The 18,465-nt window shown below is 35.9% G+C and overlaps 7 long non-coding RNA genes across 7 annotated transcripts in view; 2 read left to right on the top strand and 5 right to left on the bottom strand.

Moving 5' to 3' along the window:
- Positions 1-18,465, bottom strand: part of LOC145726366 (uncharacterized) — a 58,953-nt gene that overhangs the window by 5,789 nt on the left and 34,699 nt on the right. The window lies entirely within an intron of this gene.
- LOC145726375 (uncharacterized) lies at positions 22-1,811 on the top strand. The gene is made up of 2 exons (XR_014177589.1): positions 22-745; positions 807-1,811. It is a non-coding gene; the product is annotated as an uncharacterized LOC145726375 (long non-coding RNA).
- LOC145726368 (uncharacterized) lies at positions 3,120-4,097 on the bottom strand. Its single transcript, XR_014177582.1, has 2 exons — positions 3,360-4,097; positions 3,120-3,277 (listed from the first exon to the last, which is right to left on the bottom strand). It is a non-coding gene; the product is annotated as an uncharacterized LOC145726368 (long non-coding RNA).
- LOC145726767 (uncharacterized) lies at positions 8,257-9,243 on the bottom strand. The gene is made up of 2 exons (XR_014177665.1): positions 8,497-9,243; positions 8,257-8,414 (listed from the first exon to the last, which is right to left on the bottom strand). It is a non-coding gene; the product is annotated as an uncharacterized LOC145726767 (long non-coding RNA).
- Positions 12,563-13,549, bottom strand: LOC145726076 (uncharacterized). Its single transcript, XR_014177480.1, has 2 exons — positions 12,803-13,549; positions 12,563-12,720 (listed from the first exon to the last, which is right to left on the bottom strand). It is a non-coding gene; the product is annotated as an uncharacterized LOC145726076 (long non-coding RNA).
- Positions 14,391-16,126, top strand: LOC145726355 (uncharacterized). The gene is made up of 2 exons (XR_014177569.1): positions 14,391-15,060; positions 15,122-16,126. It is a non-coding gene; the product is annotated as an uncharacterized LOC145726355 (long non-coding RNA).
- On the bottom strand, positions 17,437-18,423 carry LOC145726354 (uncharacterized). Its single transcript, XR_014177568.1, has 2 exons — positions 17,677-18,423; positions 17,437-17,594 (listed from the first exon to the last, which is right to left on the bottom strand). It is a non-coding gene; the product is annotated as an uncharacterized LOC145726354 (long non-coding RNA).

Genomic DNA, 18,465 nt, shown 5'->3' with positions numbered 1-18,465 from the left:
AATCGCCAGTGTCTCGAATTGAGTGACAGTTACTGTCATTTTGACAGCTGGAATGGATTCGCCGTCCCCAAATTAGTCGAAAATGAGTACCATCAAGCCTAGTGAAATCGGACTGGTTTTGACGTTATTAGCTGTCAAAGTGACCGGAACAAAACGTGTGTGAACTCGCGCCAGGATACAAAATTAAAAATTAGCGAGCGTCTTGGAAAACGGAGGTGCGAACGACAATTTGCGACGTTGCCAAGTCTCATCATATCACCCATGTTTTGAAGCAGTCTATGTTATGTTTTGAAATGTGATTAATAAAAATAAGTAGTTTTCACCAATATCATCGAATAATCTAATATAGAAGTGTGCAGCTATAAAAGGAATATGTTGATTTAAAATGGTAGGAGCGGGTATGGCAACGCCGCGGTAATTAGTAATTTCTTGTTTACGTTTTGTTGTAACGAAAATAATTCCCATATCTCTATTATTTTGGTTGCCGGTAGAAGAGGCCGACCGCCAAGAAAACCTAGAGAAGAGAGAAGACTTAGGTTAGGTTGAATAATTTTAGAATAGTTCAGAGACTAGATGACTTGTGATAATTTTATGGCTACAATAAATGTTACTTTATGTTCAGCCCTTAGTTTTTGAGCTTTTCTAAGTGAGTAACCCTCTACGAACGATTCCGCACGCCTAATAGGTACCTATACTATTTTTCAATAAAACTGTAAACTTTAATGGCCTGTTTTTCATATGTTAGGTATGTTATTACTTAGGTGATAAAATTAGATAGTTTTGTCTAATATTATTTAAATTTTTAGGAGTGAAGTTATAGGTAGTCAACTTTAATTTGACTAGAGTTTCAACAGAGCCACAAATGTTGAACCACCCTATAAACTAGGATTCATTTAGGTACTACTGCTGCTAAAAATGTCTATTTCCTATAAGGTGGAATTAACTTTAAACATTTTTAGCAAGCTTGAGAAACATTTGTCAGAGTCTGTTCTGAACACTGCTTCAGAAACAGGATCTATAAAAAGTGTTGTGGGCCCAACCAAAAGGTAAATAATAAAATTAGCTTAGTATTTGGGTGATTATAATGTAAAAATAGTATATTTTATTAGGTAAATAAATAGGAAAATAGTAAGATACGTATTGGAGTAGAAGTGATCTTGGTTCAACAGCAAGTTTGCAGAAACCGGTCAATGGATCGTTGGGATAAAAGTTGAAGTACTTTGTCCAGAAAAGCTGGTAGGTAGCTTCTGACTCCTATTGATGTATGTTGTCCTTGTACCATAGTCGCAATCCTTTTCGACCCCCCCATTCAGGGCTTCAGTGTCAGTAAATTACCACCATTTTCAGCAAGAATAGTGGCCAGTATAATCACATTGCATTGGGCATTTTGTTAACTGTATTAAATATGTCCTATTGGTTTGTTGTTCCGAAAACTAATAAACGACCTGGGGAGATCTGGTGTTGGTCCGTATACGTTTAATCCAGGTAGGTTCTATAATAACAAATTTTCTCCACTCTAGTTGGAATATTAACAATTATTATTATGTCATCTCTAATATCAACCCTTTTTGTTTTAGCATACTCCATCAGCCACACCAATAACCAGCACAGCCTGTAATTTTTATGATTCAATGTATTATAAGTAAGTGCATGCATTTTTAGGTGACAATACAAACAATCCTGGCTATTTAGTATAAATAATATAATAGTGGAAAAAATGCTATATTATCCATGGTTTAGACAGCATTTATTGACCTTATCTTCTCTCTTACAATAAAAGCTTCTGTCTGTCAAAACATTGGTTAATAATATACTATTTTTGTACTTATTTCACCTAATTTAAGGTCCTTTGGCATAAATATGCCCTTTGCTGTGCACTGGAGCAAATTAAACATTTGCCAAAAATGCGCTTTTTGTAAAAATAGCATATTTCTTGATACACGTCGCTCTGACCCTAAATTACTCCTTTATTTGACAAGTCTTTGACTTTGTTTGACAAATGTCATAGAAAACAAAAGATAGAGCAGACTTCAAGCTTTCCAAAAATATCCCCCCTAGAGTTGATTGGTCATACCGCTTGGCCGCTGAAGGGCGTCAAAATTCATTCACCATAAAATCACATATTTTTTGACACGTCGCTTTGACCCTAAATTACTCCCTTATTTGACAAGTTATGTCAAAATGTCATAGAAAACAAAATATAGAGCAGATTTCAAGCTTCCCAAAAATATCGCCCCATGGTTCGATTGATTGCACCGTTTGGCCGCTAGAGGGCTTCAAAGTTCCTTCACCATAAAATCACATATTTTTTGACACACGTCGCTTTGACCCTGAATTACTCCCTTATTTGACAAGTTACGTCAAAATGTCATAGAAAACAAAAGATAGAGCAGATTTCAAGCTTCCCAAAAATATCCCCCCACGATTCGATTGATTGCACCGTGCAACAAACAATACACTAGGTTCACATCTGCTCGTGGAAGATGTGGCAACATAGGGCACAGTCTCAACTGACACTACTGACAGTCGGCGGCTAAACATTTTGAGGTTAGGAATTTTAAAAAATTTAAAAACAGCAAAACAGAAGAAATTTCGAAATTTTTTTTCACAAACAGAAGAAATAAAAACTTAATTTAGGATTGTTTAAGTGTATTAATTAGTGTTGCATCACTTGGTAGTAAACAAACCAATCAAACTTTGGCTTGGGAACAACCACATTCAATTTTAATTATCTGGAGTTTTAAGTTAAGAGCACTGGAGGTGCATTCAAACAAGTGGTCATTAACAGCCCAATCCATAAAATTTGCAAGAAACGAAAGGCAGGCAATGTGTGTCCAATCCTGGAGACTATTAGGAAGTTCTTGCAGTTTGGTGATGATGTAGCAGTGTTTTAACTTACAACAGAATTGTTGCTGTTTTAACAACTTGCTTTTGTGATTTAATTGCTTATTTAGGTATTTTCTTTTGTAAATTTACTCAGCAGCATTAAATACATATCAATTTTGTTTTGTTGTGTGATTTATTTAACATGTTCAGTTCAACAATTTATTGTACCAAAGAGCAGGTAGGTAAATTATCTAATTTTATGAAGAAAACTAGACTTTTGATAAAAAATAAACTCTTCTTAAAGATTTTATTTGTATATTTCATAATGAATACAATTAAAATAGTAATTTAACCTACTACCTATCTGATGTAAAATACTGTATTTAACAGTAGCACCATCTGTTTCTAGCCTTATAGGTAGTCAGAGAAGTATAGGCAAGGGGGGCTAATTCTGTAAAATAATGGCATTTGATCAAATTTACATATTAAGTAACATAGTTAGGTACCTATGTCCTATATCTTTCTAATGTTACCTGAAATATTTCAACACTCTGCATATGGATTTTGACAACACCATTATAACCATTGCTTCAAACACCTTTCGTTGTTCAGTCACCAGGAGTCTTTTACAGCAGCCGTTGATAATGGGACCCTTTCAAAGCATGATAAGCAAACTCCAGAAAGGTACCTACCTGAAACATAAGCTATTTAGTATTAGCAGCTCATTAAAAGGTAGGGGCCTTCCTTTTTATAATATTAGGTAAATCACCTTGTCAGCATCCATGTTTCTTTGATTGAGAAACAACCACTGGCTTGAATAAACTTGGTTCTTGGGACTAAGTAAATAGGTACCTATATGCATGGGCTGTTTCATTGTGATTGTGTGTTTTTTATTAGAAAAGGCATTCTTTTCTGTTTTCCTTCAGAATGTTTCACTGGGCCCCTTGATAGTTGCAAAGTGTAGGTGGGTGGCATTTTCAAAACTCTCTTCCCGAAACATACACACACAACACACACACACATTATCTAGGTACCTATCTAGTATCGCAGTAGTTACATCGAAATATTGTAAAATTTACATCAAAAATAAAACATTTCGCTTTGTTTACTACCTATTAATTTGCCAACGATGGCGGCCGATGACGTCAAAATTCTATCGCGCTCGGAACGCACGTAATAGACAAGAAAGGCAAATGATGACGTAACCGCGACGGGAAAAAAATGGACCATATCATAGAAAACAAAAAATATCCCCACATGAGTTGATTGATAACACCGTTTGGCCGATCTCGAACTAAGTGACAGCTACTGTCATTTTGACAGCTGGAATGGATTCCTCGTCCCCAAATTAGTCGAAAATGAGTACCATCAACCCTAGTGAAATCGGACTGGTTTTGACGTTATTAGCTGTCAAAGTGACAGAATAACAATAATGCATCTCAAGTGCGTTTTTTATCAAAACAAATCGAGTGAAGGGTGGTTTTTGGCTAATTTTGGGGCGCCCAATCCATTGGTGAAATCACTTTTTTGATATCTCCACAAATCGCCAGTGTCTCGAATTGAGTGACAGCTACTGGCATTTTGACAGCTGGAATGGATTCCCCGTCCCCAAATTAGTGAAATCGGACTGGTTTTGACGTTATTAGCTGTCAAAGTGACAGATTAACAATAATGCATCTCAAGCGCGTTTTTTATCAAAACAAAACGAGTGAAGGGTGGTTTTTGGCTAATTTTGGGGCGCCCAATCCATTGGTGAAATCACTTTTTTGATATCTCCACAAATCGCCAGTGTCTCGAATTGAGTGACAGTTACTGTCATTTTGACAGCTGGAATGGATTCGCCGTCCCCAAATTAGTCGAAAATGAGTACCATCAAGCCTAGTGAAATCGGACTGGTTTTGACGTTATTAGCTGTCAAAGTGACCGGAACAAAACGTGTGTGAACTCGCGCCAGGATACAAAATTAAAAATTAGCGAGCGTCTTGGAAAACGGAGGTGCGAACGACAATTTGCGACGTTGCCAAGTCTCATCATATCACCCATGTTTTGAAGCAGTCTATGTTATGTTTTGAAATGTGATTAATAAAAATAAGTAGTTTTCACCAATATCATCGAATAATCTAATATAGAAGTGTGCAGCTATAAAAGGAATATGTTGATTTAAAATGGTAGGAGCGGGTATGGCAACGCCGCGGTAATTAGTAATTTCTTGTTTACGTTTTGTTGTAACGAAAATAATTCCCATATCTCTATTATTTTGGTTGCCGGTAGAAGAGGCCGACCGCCAAGAAAACCTAGAGAAGAGAGAAGACTTAGGTTAGGTTGAATAATTTTAGAATAGTTCAGAGACTAGATGACTTGTGATAATTTTATGGCTACAATAAATGTTACTTTATGTTCAGCCCTTAGTTTTTGAGCTTTTCTAAGTGAGTAACCCTCTACGAACGATTCCGCACGCCTAATAGGTACCTATACTATTTTTCAATAAAACTGTAAACTTTAATGGCCTGTTTTTCATATGTTAGGTATGTTATTACTTAGGTGATAAAATTAGATAGTTTTGTCTAATATTATTTAAATTTTTAGGAGTGAAGTTATAGGTAGTCAACTTTAATTTGACTAGAGTTTCAATCAGAGCCACAAATGTTGAACCACCCTATAAACTAGGATTCATTTAGGTACTACTGCTGCTAAAAATGTCTATTTCCTATAAGGTGGAATTAACTTTAAACATTTTTAGCAAGCTTGAGAAACATTTGTCAGAGTCTGTTCTGAACACTGCTTCAGAAACAGGATCTATAAAAAGTGTTGTGGGCCCAACCAAAAGGTAAATAATAAAATTAGCTTAGTATTTGGGTGATTATAATGTAAAAATAGTATATTTTATTAGGTAAATAAATAGGAAAATAGTAAGATACGTATTGGAGTAGAAGTGATCTTGGTTCAACAGCAAGTTTGCAGAAACCGGTCAATGGATCGTTGGGATAAAAGTTGAAGTACTTTGTCCAGAAAAGCTGGTAGGTAGCTTCTGACTCCTATTGATGTATGTTGTCCTTGTACCATAGTCGCAATCCTTTTCGACCCCCCCATTCAGGGCTTCAGTGTCAGTAAATTACCACCATTTTCAGCAAGAATAGTGGCCAGTATAATCACATTGCATTGGGCATTTTGTTAACTGTATTAAATATGTCCTATTGGTTTGTTGTTCCGAAAACTAATAAACGACCTGGGGAGATCTGGTGTTGGTCCGTATACGTTTAATCCAGGTAGGTTCTATAATAACAAATTTTCTCCACTCTAGTTGGAATATTAACAATTATTATTATGTCATCTCTAATATCAACCCTTTTTGTTTTAGCATACTCCATCAGCCACACCAATAACCAGCACAGCCTGTAATTTTTATGATTCAATGTATTATAAGTAAGTGCATGCATTTTTAGGTGACAATACAAACAATCCTTGCTATTTAGTATAAATAATATAATAGTGGAAAAAATGCTATATTATCCATGGTTTAGACAGCATTTATTGACCTTATCTTCTCTCTTACAATAAAAGCTTCTGTCTGTCAAAACATTGGTTAATAATATACTATTTTTGTACTTATTTCACCTAATTTAAGGTCCTTTGGCATAAATATGCCCTTTGCTGTGCACTGGAGCAAATTAAACATTTGCCAAAAATGCGCTTTTTGTAAAAATAGCATATTTCTTGATACACGTCGCTCTGACCCTAAATTACTCCTTTATTTGACAAGTCTTTGACTTTGTTTGACAAATGTCATAGAAAACAAAAGATAGAGCAGACTTCAAGCTTTCCAAAAATATCCCCCCTAGAGTTGATTGGTCATACCGCTTGGCCGCTGAAGGGCGTCAAAATTCATTCACCATAAAATCACATATTTTTTGACACGTCGCTTTGACCCTAAATTACTCCCTTATTTGACAAGTTATGTCAAAATGTCATAGAAAACAAAATATAGAGCAGATTTCAAGCTTCCCAAAAATATCGCCCCATGGTTCGATTGATTGCACCGTTTGGCCGCTAGAGGGCTTCAAAGTTCCTTCACCATAAAATAACATATTTTGTGACACTCGTCGCTTTGACCCTGAATTACTACCTTATTTGACAAGTTATGTCAAAATGTCATAGAAAACAAAATATAGAGCAGATTTCAAGCTTCCCAAAAATATCGCCCCATGGTTCGATTGATTGCACCGTTTGGCCGCTAGAGGGCTTCAAAGTTCCTTCACCATAAAATAACATATTTTGTGACACTCGTCGCTTTGACCCTGAATTACTACCTTATTTGACAAGTTACGTCAAAATGTCATAGAAAACAAAAGATAGAGCAGATTTCAATCTTTCCAAAAATATCCCCCCATGACTCGATTGATTGCACCGATTGGCCGCTAGAGGGCGTCAAAATTCCTTCACCATAAAATCACATATTTTTTGACACACGTCGCTTTGACCCTGAATTACTCCCTTATTTGACAAGTTACGTCAAAATGTCATAGAAAACAAAAGATAGAGCAGACTTCAATCTTTCCAAAAATATCCCCCCATGACTCGATTGATTGCACCGTTTGGCCGCTAGAGGGCGTCAAAGTTCCTTCACCATAAAATCACATATTTTTTGACACACGTCGCTTTGACCCTGAATTACTCCCTTATTTGACAAGTTACGTCAAAATGTCATAGAAAACAAAAGATAGAGCAGATTTCAAGCTTCCCAAAAATATCCCCCCACGATTCGATTGATTGCACCGTGCAACAAACAATACACTAGGTTCACATCTGCTCGTGGAAGATGTGGCAACATAGGGCACAGTCTCAACTGACACTACTGACAGTCGGCGGCTAAACATTTTGAGGTTAGGAATTTTAAAAAATTTAAAAACAGCAAAAACTACAAACAGAAGAAATAAAAACTTAATTTAGGATTGTTTAAGTGTATTAATTAGTGTTGCATCACTTGGTAGTAAACAAACCAATCAAACTTTGGCTTGGGAACAACCACATTCAATTTTAATTATCTGGAGTTTTAAGTTAAGAGCACTGGAGGTGCATTCAAACAAGTGGTCATTAACAGCCCAATCCATAAAATTTGCAAGAAACGAAAGGCAGGCAATGTGTGTCCAATCCTGGAGACTATTAGGAAGTTCTTGCAGTTTGGTGATGATGTAGCAGTGTTTTAACTTACAACAGAATTGTTGCTGTTTTAACAACTTGCTTTTGTGATTTAATTTGCTTATTTAGGTATTTTCTTTTGTAAATTTACTCAGCAGCATTAAATACATATCAATTTTGTTTTGTTGTGTGATTTATTTAACATGTTCAGTTCAACAATTTATTGTACCAAAGAGCAGGTAGGTAAATTATCTAATTTTATGAAGAAAACTAGACTTTTGATAAAAAATAAACTCTTCTTAAAGATTTTATTTGTATATTTCATAATGAATACAATTAAAATAGTAATTTAACCTACTACCTATCTGATGTAAAATACTGTATTTAACAGTAGCACCATCTGTTTCTAGCCTTATAGGTAGTCAGAGAAGTATAGGCAAGGGGGGCTAATTCTGTAAAATAATGGCATTTGATCAAATTTACATATTAAGTAACATAGTTAGGTACCTATGTCCTATATCTTTCTAATGTTACCTGAAATATTTCAACACTCTGCATATGGATTTTGACAACACCATTATAACCATTGCTTCAAACACCTTTCGTTGTTCAGTCACCAGGAGTCTTTTACAGCAGCCGTTGATAATGGGACCCTTTCAAAGCATGATAAGCAAACTCCAGAAAGGTACCTACCTGAAACATAAGCTATTTAGTATTAGCAGCTCATTAAAAGGTAGGGGCCTTCCTTTTTATAATATTAGGTAAATCACCTTGTCAGCATCCATGTTTCTTTGATTGAGAAACAACCACTGGCTTGAATAAACTTGGTTCTTGGGACTAAGTAAATAGGTACCTATATGCATGGGCTGTTTCATTGTGATTGTGTGTTTTTTATTAGAAAAGGCATTCTTTTCTGTTTTCCTTCAGAATGTTTCACTGGGCCCCTTGATAGTTGCAAAGTGTAGGTGGGTGGCATTTTCAAAACTCTCTTCCCGAAACATACACACACAACACACACACACACATTATCTAGGTACCTATCTAGTATCGCAGTAGTTACATCGAAATATTGTAAAATTTACATCAAAAATAAAACATTTCGCTTTGTTTACTACCTATTAATTTGCCAACGATGGCGGCCGATGACGTCAAAATTCTATCGCGCTCGGAACGCACGTAATAGACAAGAAAGGCAAATGATGACGTAACCGCGACGGGAAAAAAATGGACCATATCATAGAAAACAAAAAATATCCCCACATGAGTTGATTGATAACACCGTTTGGCCGATCTCGAACTAAGTGACAGCTACTGTCATTTTGACAGCTGGAATGGATTCCTCGTCCCCAAATTAGTCGAAAATGAGTACCATCAACCCTAGTGAAATCGGACTGGTTTTGACGTTATTAGCTGTCAAAGTGACAGAATAACAATAATGCATCTCAAGTGCGTTTTTTATCAAAACAAATCGAGTGAAGGATGGTTTTTGGCTAATTTTGGGGCGCCCAATCCATTGGTGAAATCACTTCTTTGATATCTCCACAAATCGCCAGTGTCTCGAATTGAGTGACAGCTACTGTCATTTTGACAGATGGAATGGATTCCCCGTCCCCAAATTAGTGAAATCGGACTGGTTTTGACGTTATTAGCTGTCAAAGTGACAGATTAACAATAATGCATCTCAAAGCGCGTTTTTTATCAAAACAAAACGAGTGAAGGGTGGTTTTTGGCTAATTTTGGGGCGCCCAATCCATTGGTGAAATTACTTCTTTGATATCTCCACAAATCGCCAGTGTCTCGAATTGAGTGACAGTTACTGTCATTTTGACAGCTGGAATGGATTCGCCGTCCCCAAATTAGTCGAAAATGAGTACCATCAAGCCTAGTGAAATCGGACTGGTTTTGACGTTATTAGCTGTCAAAGTGACCGGAACAAAACGTGTGTGAACTCGCGCCAGGATACAAAATTAAAAATAAGCGAGCGTCTTGGAAAACGGAGGTGCGAACGACAATTTGCGACGTTGCCAAGTCTCATCATATCACCCATGTTTTGAAGCAGTCTATGTTATGTTTTGAAATGTGATTAATAAAAATAAGTAGTTTTCACCAATATCATCGAATAATCTAATATAGAAGTGTGCAGCTATAAAAGAATATGTTGATTTAAAATGGTAGGAGCGGGTATGGCAACGCCGCGGTAATTAGTAATTTCTTGTCTTGTTTACGTTTTGTGGTATCCGTATATTGCGAAAAAATCGTAGCTCTTTTATTTAAATTCGCAGGAAATTCGTTCCAACGCCATTCGAAAAAGCATAAAAAATACTACAAAATGAGTTAAAAATGGCCTCTGTAGCTCCTCCCGTTACCGAGATATTGAATTTCAAAAAGTACCTAAAAAACCTCTCTAATACCCCCCCATTCTTTAAATTTTTTTGAAAAGTGAAAAATTTTAAAGTGCTTTTTTTGTGCTTATTTCACCTAATTTAAGGTTCTTTTGTATAAATATGCCCTTTGCTGTGCATTGGAACCCTTATAGAGCAAAATAAAAATTTGTCAAAATTGCACTTTTGACAAAAATTGATTTTTTTGTCTTTTTGAAAAATCGTAGCTCTTTTATTTAAATTCGCAGGAAATTCGTTCCAATGCCATTTGAAAAAGCATAGAAAATACTACAAAATGGGTTAAAAATGGCCTCTGTAGCTCCTCCCGTTACCGAGATATTGAATTTCAAAAAGTACCTAAAAAACCTCTCTAATACCCCCCCATTCTTTCAATTTTTTTGAAAAGTAAAAAATTTTAAAGTGCTTTTTTTTGTGATTATTTCACCTAATTTAATGTTCTTTTGTATAAGTATGCCCTTTGCTGTGCATTGGAACCCTTATAGAGCAAAATAAAAAAATTGAAAATTTCGACAAAAAATGGCATTTTTCGAATTTTTTTTGGACGCTAGAACGCGTCAAAATTCTTTTACCCTAAAATCACATATTTTGGGACACACGTCGCTTTGACCCTAAATAACTCTCTTATTTGACAAGTTACGTCAAAATGTCATAGAAAACAAAAGATAGAGCAGATTTCAAGCTTTCTAAAAATGTCCCCCCTTGAGCTGATTGATAACACCGTTTGGACGCTAGAACGCGTCAAAATTCTTTCACCCTAAAATCACATATTTTGGGACACACCTTGCTTTGACCCTAAACAACTCTCTTATTTGACAAGTTACGTCAAAATATCATAGAAAACAAACGATAGAGCAGATTTCAAGCTTTCTAAAAATGTCCCCCATCAGCTGATTGATAACACCGTTTGGACGCTAGAAGGCGTCAAATTTCCTTTACCATAATATCACATATTATATTGTAAATATTTTTCAGTCAGATTTCATGTCTCTTAATCCGGCCGAGTTCCTGGCAAAGAAATTTTACACAATTAACACAGTCAGTTAAAATGTTAAATTTTAGATCTAACTCTGTTAGTTTTTGAGATATCAAAAAACCGACTGCATCAGAGTCTTTTCCGGGACATTTTAACATAAAATGACACCGAGACGTCAACTGTAACTTGACAAATAAAAAAGTGGTATTTTTGACAGTTCGAGGCCGCCATTTTGAATTTTGTGTCAAAATATTGACTTGCACCTCATTTTAAAGCAAATTTCACGTCACAACACTCAGGTCACAAGTAAGTAAGCCTCGTTTATTATAAAAATAAAGTAAGTAAGGTACCTATAAAGCGGCGGATGATATCTGGGGGTAATAAGGTATATTACCCGCAGATGAGATGGGCCAATACTGCAGTAATTGCCGTCGTGTGCATGAATGTAGGGGGAGGGCGAGTCTAGTTCAGCCCCGTAAAGGGTGACACGCAAGGTGCTCTTTAAGTTGCGAGAGAACCCTTCTCTTTTTAGAGACATGAATAAATACTTTTTTTTCAAAATCGGTCCGTTTAGGTATTACTGCAACAAACAATACACTAGGTTCACATCTGCTCGTGGAAGATGTGGCAACATAGGGCACAGTCTCAACTGACAGTCGGCGGCTAAACATTTTGAGGTTAGGAATTTTAAAAAATTTAAAAACAGCAAAAACTACAAACAGAAGAAATAAAAAGTTAATTTAGGGTTGTTTAAGTTTATTAATTAGTGTTGCAACACTTGGTGGTAAACAAACCAATCAAACTTTGGCTTGGGAACAACCACATTCAATTTTAATTATCTGGAAAGCGCACTGGAGCACTGAAGGTGCATTCAAAGGAGTCCTCATTAACAGCCCAATCCATAAAATTTGCAAGAAACGAAAGGCAGGCAATGTGTGTCCAATCCTGGAGACTATTAGGAAGTTCTTGCAGTTTGGTGATGATGTAGCAGTGTTTTAACTTACAACAGAATTGTTGCTGTTTTAAGAACTTGCTTTTGTGATTTAAATTGCTTATTTAGGTATTTTCTTTTGTAAATTTACTCAGCAGCATTAAATACATATCAATTTTGTTTTGTTGTGTGATTTATTTAACATGTTCAGTTCAACAATTTATTGTACCAAAGAGCAGGTAGGTAAATTATCTAATTTTATGAAGAAAACTAGACTTTTGATAAAAAATAAACTCTTCTTAAAGATTTTATTTGTATATTTCATAATGAATACAATTAAAATAGTAATTTAACCTACTACCTATCTGATGTAAAATACTGTATTTAACAGTAGCACCATCTGTTTCTAGCCTTATAGGTAGTCAGAGAAGTATAGGCAAGGGGGGCTAATTCTGTAAAATAATGGCATTTGATCAAATTTACATATTAAGTAACATAGTTAGGTACCTATGTCCTATATCTTTCTAATGTTACCTGAAATATTTCAACACTCTGCATATGGATTTTGACAACACCATTATAACCATTGCTTCAAACACCTTTCGTTGTTCAGTCACCAGGAGTCTTTTACAGCAGCCGTTGATAATGGGACCCTTTCAAAGCATGATAAGCAAACTCCAGAAAGGTACCTACCTGAAACATAAGCTATTTAGTATTAGCAGCTCATTAAAAGGTAGGGGCCTTCCTTTTTATAATATTAGGTAAATCACCTTGTCAGCATCCATGTTTCTTTGATTGAGAAACAACCACTGGCTTGAATAAACTTGGTTCTTGGGACTAAGTAAATAGGTACCTATATGCATGGGCTGTTTCATTGTGATTGTGTGTTTTTTATTAGAAAAGGCATTCTTTTCTGTTTTCCTTCAGAATGTTTCACTGGGCCCCTTGATAGTTGCAAAGTGTAGGTGGGTGGCATTTTCAAAACTCTCTTCCCGAAACATACACACACAACACACACACACACATTATCTAGGTACCTATCTAGTATCGCAGTAGTTACATCGAAATATTGTAAAATTTACATCAAAAATAAAACATTTCGCTTTGTTTACTACCTATTAATTTGCCAACGATGGCGGCCGATGACGTCAAAATTCTATCGCGCTCGGAACGCACGTAATAGACAAGAAAGGCAAATGATGACGTAACCGCGACGGGAAAAAAATGGACCATATCATAGAAAACAAAAAATATCCCCACATGAGTTGATTGATAACACCGTTTGGCCGATCTCGAACTAAGTGACAGCTACTGTCATTTTGACAGCTGGAATGGATTCCTCGTCCCCAAATTAGTCGAAAATGAGTACCATCAACCCTAGTGAAATCGGACTGGTTTTGACGTTATTAGCTGTCAAAGTGACAGAATAACAATAATGCATCTCAAGTGCGTTTTTTATCAAAACAAATCGAGTGAAGGATGGTTTTTGGCTAATTTTGGGGCGCCCAATCCATTGGTGAAATCACTTTTTTGATATCTCCACAAATCGCCAGTGTCTCGAATTGAGTGACAGCTACTGGCATTTTGACAGCTGGAATGGATTCCCCGTCCCCAAATTAGTGAAATCGGACTGGTTTTGACGTTATTAGCTGTCAAAGTGACAGATTAACAATAATGCATCTCAAGCGCGTTTTTTATCAAAACAAAACGAGTGAAGGGTGGTTTTTGGCTAATTTTGGGGCGCCCAATCCATTGGTGAAATTACTTCTTTGATATCTCCACAAATCGCCAGTGTCTCGAATTGAGTGACAGTTACTGTCATTTTGACAGCTGGAATGGATTCCTCGTCCCCAAATTAGTCGAAAATGAGTACCATCAACCCTAGTGAAATCGGACTGGTTTTGACGTTATTAGCTGTCAAAGTGACAGAATAACAATAATGCATCTCAAGTGCGTTTTTTATCAAAACAAATCGAGTGAAGGGTGGTTTTGGCTAATTTTGGGGCGCCCAATCCATTGGTGAAATCACTTTTTTGATATCTCCACAAATCGCCAGTGTCTCGAATTGAGTGACAGTTACTGTCATTTTGACAGCTGGAATGGATTCGCCGTCCCCAAATTAGTCGAAAATGAGTACCATCAAGCCTAGTGAAATCGGACTGGTTTTGACGTTATTAGCTGTCAAAGTGACCGGAACAAAACGTGTGTGAACTCGCGCCAGGATACAAAATTAAAAATTAGCGAGCGTCTTGGAAAACGGAGGTGCGAACGACAATTTGCGACGTTGCCAAGTCTCATCATATCACCCATGTTTTGAAGCAGTCTATGTTATGTTTTGAAATGTGATTAATAAAAATAAGTAGTTTTCACCAATATCATCGAATAATCTAATATAGAAGTGTGCAGCTATAAAAGGAATATGTTGATTTAAAATGGTAGGAGCGGGTATGGCAACGCCGCGGTAATTAGTAATTTCTTGTTTACGTTTTGTTGTAACGAAAATAATTCCCATATCTCTATTATTTTGGTTGCCGGTAGAAGAGGCCGACCGCCAAGAAAACCTAGAGAAGAGAGAAGACTTAGGTTAGGTTGAATAATTTTAGAATAGTTCAGAGACTAGATGACTTGTGATAATTTTATGGCTACAATAAATGTTACTTTATGTTCAGCCCTTAGTTTTTGAGCTTTTCTAAGTGAGTAACCCTCTACGAACGATTCCGCACGCCTAATAGGTACCTATACTATTTTTCAATAAAACTGTAAACTTTAATGGCCTGTTTTTCATATGTTAGGTATGTTATTACTTAGGTGATAAAATTAGATAGTTTTGTCTAATATTATTTAAATTTTTAGGAGTGAAGTTATAGGTAGTCAACTTTAATTTGACTAGAGTTTCAACAGAGCCACAAATGTTGAACCACCCTATAAACTAGGATTCATTTAGGTACTACTGCTGCTAAAAATGTCTATTTCCTATAAGGTGGAATTAACTTTAAACATTTTTAGCAAGCTTGAGAAACATTTGTCAGAGTCTGTTCTGAACACTGCTTCAGAAACAGGATCTATAAAAAGTGTTGTGGGCCCAACCAAAAGGTAAATAATAAAATTAGCTTAGTATTTGGGTGATTATAATGTAAAAATAGTATATTTTATTAGGTAAATAAATAGGAAAATAGTAAGATACGTATTGGAGTAGAAGTGATCTTGGTTCAACAGCAAGTTTGCAGAAACCGGTCAATGGATCGTTGGGATAAAAGTTGAAGTACTTTGTCCAGAAAAGCTGGTAGGTAGCTTCTGACTCCTATTGATGTATGTTGTCCTTGTACCATAGTCGCAATCCTTTTCGACCCCCCCATTCAGGGCTTCAGTGTCAGTAAATTACCACCATTTTCAGCAAGAATAGTGGCCAGTATAATCACATTGCATTGGGCATTTTGTTAACTGTATTAAATATGTCCTATTGGTTTGTTGTTCCGAAAACTAATAAACGACCTGGGGAGATCTGGTGTTGGTCCGTATACGTTTAATCCAGGTAGGTTCTATAATAACAAATTTTCTCCACTCTAGTTGGAATATTAACAATTATTATTATGTCATCTCTAATATCAACCCTTTTTGTTTTAGCATACTCCATCAGCCACACCAATAACCAGCACAGCCTGTAATTTTTATGATTCAATGTATTATAAGTAAGTGCATGCATTTTTAGGTGACAATACAAACAATCCTGGCTATTTAGTATAAATAATATAATAGTGGAAAAAATGCTATATTATCCATGGTTTAGACAGCATTTATTGACCTTATCTTCTCTCTTACAATAAAAGCTTCTGTCTGTCAAAACATTGGTTAATAATATACTATTTTTGTACTTATTTCACCTAATTTAAGGTCCTTTGGCATAAATATGCCCTTTGCTGTGCACTGGAGCAAATTAAACATTTGCCAAAAATGCGCTTTTTGTAAAAATAGCATATTTCTTGATACACGTCGCTCTGACCCTAAATTACTCCTTTATTTGACAAGTCTTTGACTTTGTTTGACAAATGTCATAGAAAACAAAAGATAGAGCAGACTTCAAGCTTTCCAAAAATATCCCCCCTAGAGTTGATTGGTCATACCGCTTGGCCGCTGAAGGGCGTCAAAATTCATTCACCATAAAATCACATATTTTTTGACACGTCGCTTTGACCCTAAATTACTCCCTTATTTGACAAGTTATGTCAAAATGTCATAGAAAACAAAATATAGAGCAGATTTCAAGCTTCCCAAAAATATCGCCCCATGGTTCGATTGATTGCACCGTTTGGCCGCTAGAGGGCTTCAAAGTTCCTTCACCATAAAATCACATATTTTTTGACACACGTCGCTTTGACCCTGAATTACTCCCTTATTTGACAAGTTACGTCAAAATGTCATAGAAAACAAAAGATAGAGCAGATTTCAAGCTTCCCAAAAATATCCCCCCACGATTCGATTGATTGCACCGTGCAACAAACAATACACTAGGTTCACATCTGCTCGTGGAAGATGTGGCAACATAGGGCACAGTCTCAACTGACACTACTGACAGTCGGCGGCTAAACATTTTGAGGTTAGGAATTTTAAAAAATTTAAAAACAGCAAAAACAGAAGAAATTTCGAAATTTTTTTTCACAAACAGAAGAAATAAAAACTTAATTTAGGATTGTTTAAGTGTATTAATTAGTGTTGCATCACTTGGTAGTAAACAAACCAATCAAACTTTGGCTTGGGAACAACCACATTCAATTTTAATTATCTGGAGTTTTAAGTTAAGAGCACTGGAGGTGCATTCAAACAAGTGGTCATTAACAGCCCAATCCATAAAATTTGCAAGAAACGAAAGGCAGGCAATGTGTGTCCAATCCTGGAGACTATTAGGAAGTTCTTGCAGTTTGGTGATGATGTAGCAGTGTTTTAACTTACAACAGAATTGTTGCTGTTTTAACAACTTGCTTTTGTGATTTAATTTGCTTATTTAGGTATTTTCTTTTGTAAATTTACTCAGCAGCATTAAATACATATCAATTTTGTTTTGTTGTGTGATTTATTTAACATGTTCAGTTCAACAATTTATTGTACCAAAGAGCAGGTAGGTAAATTATCTAATTTTATGAAGAAAACTAGACTTTTGATAAAAAATAAACTCTTCTTAAAGATTTTATTTGTATATTTCATAATGAATACAATTAAAATAGTAATTTAACCTACTACCTATCTGATGTAAAATACTGTATTTAACAGTAGCACCATCTGTTTCTAGCCTTATAGGTAGTCAGAGAAGTATAGGCAAGGGGGGCTAATTCTGTAAAATAATGGCATTTGATCAAATTTACATATTAAGTAACATAGTTAGGTACCTATGTCCTATATCTTTCTAATGTTACCTGAAATATTTCAACACTCTGCATATGGATTTTGACAACACCATTATAACCATTGCTTCAAACACCTTTCGTTGTTCAGTCACCAGGAGTCTTTTACAGCAGCCGTTGATAATGGGACCCTTTCAAAGCATGATAAGCAAACTCCAGAAAGGTACCTACCTGAAACATAAGCTATTTAGTATTAGCAGCTCATTAAAAGGTAGGGGCCTTCCTTTTTATAATATTAGGTAAATCACCTTGTCAGCATCCATGTTTCTTTGATTGAGAAACAACCACTGGCTTGAATAAACTTGGTTCTTGGGACTAAGTAAATAGGTACCTATATGCATGGGCTGTTTCATTGTGATTGTGTGTTTTTTATTAGAAAAGGCATTCTTTTCTGTTTTCCTTCAGAATGTTTCACTGGGCCCCTTGATAGTTGCAAAGTGTAGGTGGGTGGCATTTTCAAAACTCTCTTCCCGAAACATACACACACAACACACACACACACATTATCTAGGTACCTATCTAGTATCGCAGTAGTTACATCGAAATATTGTAAAATTTACATCAAAAATAAAACATTTCGCTTTGTTTACTACCTATTAATTTGCCAACGATGGCGGCCGATGACGTCAAAATTCTATCGCGCTCGGAACGCACGTAATAGACAAGAAAGGCAAATGATGACGTAACCGCGACGGGAAAAAAATGGACCATATCATAGAAAACAAAAAATATCCCCACATGAGTTGATTGATAACACCGTTTGGCCGATCTCGAACTAAGTGACAGCTACTGTCATTTTGA

Source organism: Ips typographus, linkage group LG3, assembly GCF_016097725.1.
Source record: "Ips typographus isolate SLU linkage group LG3, UJ_Ityp_2.0, whole genome shotgun sequence".
Lineage (NCBI taxonomy): Eukaryota > Metazoa > Arthropoda > Insecta > Coleoptera > Curculionidae > Ips > Ips typographus.
The sequence above is the reverse complement of the archived record's forward strand: the minus strand, read 5'-3'. Positions and strand labels throughout refer to the sequence as shown.